This window comes from Arachis stenosperma, chromosome 10 (assembly GCF_014773155.1).
Source record: "Arachis stenosperma cultivar V10309 chromosome 10, arast.V10309.gnm1.PFL2, whole genome shotgun sequence".
NCBI lineage: Eukaryota > Viridiplantae > Streptophyta > Magnoliopsida > Fabales > Fabaceae > Arachis > Arachis stenosperma.
Window position 1 is genome coordinate 64,018,121 of NC_080386.1, and position 2,500 is coordinate 64,020,620.

A 2,500-nucleotide genomic window follows, 5' to 3' on the forward strand; every position below is an offset into this window, starting at 1 on the left:
GGCGCGTTGCAACGTTGGCTGAGGTCGTTGCAACGGAAGCAGGGCGCCATGCAACGTTGGCCGTGGCCGTTGCACCGGAGGCAGGGCGCGTTGCAGCGTTGGCTGGGCGCGGTGCAACGGATGCTGGGGTCCGTTGCAACGGAGGCAGGGCGCGTTGCAACGGATGCCGGACGCGTTGCAACGTTGGCTGGGGTCGTTGCAACGTAGGCAGGGCGCCATGCAACGTTGGCCGTGGCTGTTGCACCGGAGGCAGGGCGCGTTGCAGCGTTGGCTGGGGGCCGTTGGAACGGATGCTGGGCGCGGTGCAACGGATGCTGGGGTCCGTTGCAACGGAGGCAGGGCGCGTTGCAACGTTGGATGGGGTCGTTGCAACGGAGGCAGGGCGGCATGCAACGTTGGCCGTGGCCGTTACAACGGAGGCAGGGCGGCTTGCAACGGACGCTGGGCGCGTTGCAACGCATGCTGGGCGCGATGCATCGTTGGCTGGGAGCGTTGCAACGGAGGCTGGGTTTGGTGCATCGTTGGCTGGGAGCGTTGCAACGGAGGCACCCGCCGTTGCAACGGAGGCACCGACCGTTGCAACGGAGGGGCCAAATTTTCATATCTCACAATTGGCTCGTGCACTTTTCCTGAAATTTTGAGGGAACCTTGGTAATATTATTTAAAGGCCGCACAAAAAAATTCAGGTCAAAAATCGCACGTTTGCTTCGTTTTTCATTTTTATTGAATTTCCGGCTTTTCGGGTGGGAGAAAAATCGGCAAAAAAAACCACACGGTGTAAATTCACCAAATTTGGTGGATGGAAAGATCTTATATTTCTAGAGTTTGTCGCAAAAAAGGGCAACAAAATTCAACCTCTAGAGCAGTTTGCTTGAGTTGGCTGGTTTCGTTGCAACGGAGGCACCCGCCGTTGCAACGATGGCTCGGAGCGTTGCAACGGAGGAGCCAAATTTTCATATCTCACAATTGGCTCGTGCAATTTTCCTGAAATTTTGAGGGAATTTTGGTAATATTATTTAAAGGCTGCACAAAAAAATCCAGGTAAAAAATCGCACTTTTGCTCCGTTTTTCATTTTTTTGAATTTCCTGCTTTTCGGGTGGGAAAAAAATCGGCAAAACAAATCCACACGGTGTAAAATCACCAAATTTGGTGGATGGAAAGATCTTATTTTTCTAGAGATTGTCGCAAAAAACGGCGTCAAAATTCGACCTCTAGAGCAGTTTCCTCGAGTATGTCTCCTCACGGAAAAGGATGTCTACCCGTGGCACTTTGGTAATGGCTCGGCAGCCTATTATAGGGGGGAGGGGTGTCGTGCTGCCAAAACTCGAGTTGCCCAAAGGCTTGCTGGGCGCAATGCCAACAAGATGCACGATGCCTTGCCATCCCATAGGCACACTAGCAAGCCCGTTGTGGTTGTGGTGTGCCGTCGGGGTCCCCCGCCCCGGGTCCAAGGTTGAGCACGGGCGTCGGGCTGCTGCAAACCCCGATCACCAAAGGACCAAGAAGGGAAACACGTCCATGAACGGCCCATCTAGGCACCACCTAGGGAGCATGGCGTGGTGGAGTTGTGCCTTGTGCACCCGCGGCGTGCTCGCCCTACGTCTAGGGTCGACGCAAGACGGTGCCCGACGCGGTGTTGGTTTTGTTGTGCGTGTTGCCTAATCTAGACGGTGCGGCTGTTCGATTATCGCCCGAAGCACCTCACGCCTCGGGCTGTCCCTTGAATGTTCTTCGTCGCTTCCCCCGAACCCTGCCCAGCAGAGTTGGCTCGGCACTCCCGTATGCTTCCGCTTGCCTGCACGCTCCAAGGCGTGCGGGGGGTGGTTCGTCCGGGCGTGCTGGGTTTGCGGACCGTGGTGGCGGATGAGTGGTGTGCGGGTTGTTAGTGTGTCTGGCTCCTTGCCTCACGCACCGCACGGCCGCGCTGAAACTCGAGTTGCCCAAAAGGCTTGCTTGGCGCAATGCGAGCAAGGTGAGATGCCCAAAGGCTTGCTGGGCGCAATGCCAGCAAGATGCACGTTGCCTAGGCACACTAGCAAGCACGTTGTGGTTGTGGTGTTGCTGCCGGGGTCACCCGCCCCCAGTCCAAGGTCGATCACGGGCGTCGGGCTCCGGCGAAACCCGATTGCCGTAGGAACAACGAGGGAAACACGCCCATGCACGGCCCATCCAGGCACCACCTAGGGATCATGGCGTGGAGGTATTTTGCCTTGGGCACCCGCCCGGGGCAACTCCTTGAGCTTGGCCCAGGACAAGGGATCATCACCCAAGTCTGAGCACGGCGTGGGAACGGCGGGCGGCCTGTGCGCCCACGCGAGGGGCAACGCGGCGTGCGCGGCCCAACGCTAGGCCAGGCCTGGTGTGGCGCACGATGCGGATGACCGATATCCGTGCGGCGGGTGTGCCGTGCGCCGGGGGCAACGCGAAGTCCCCGTCCTATTACTTGGAGGGGGCAAGTCGCGGAAGACGGCTTTCGGTTTGTGTCCACTCTGGTGGGGC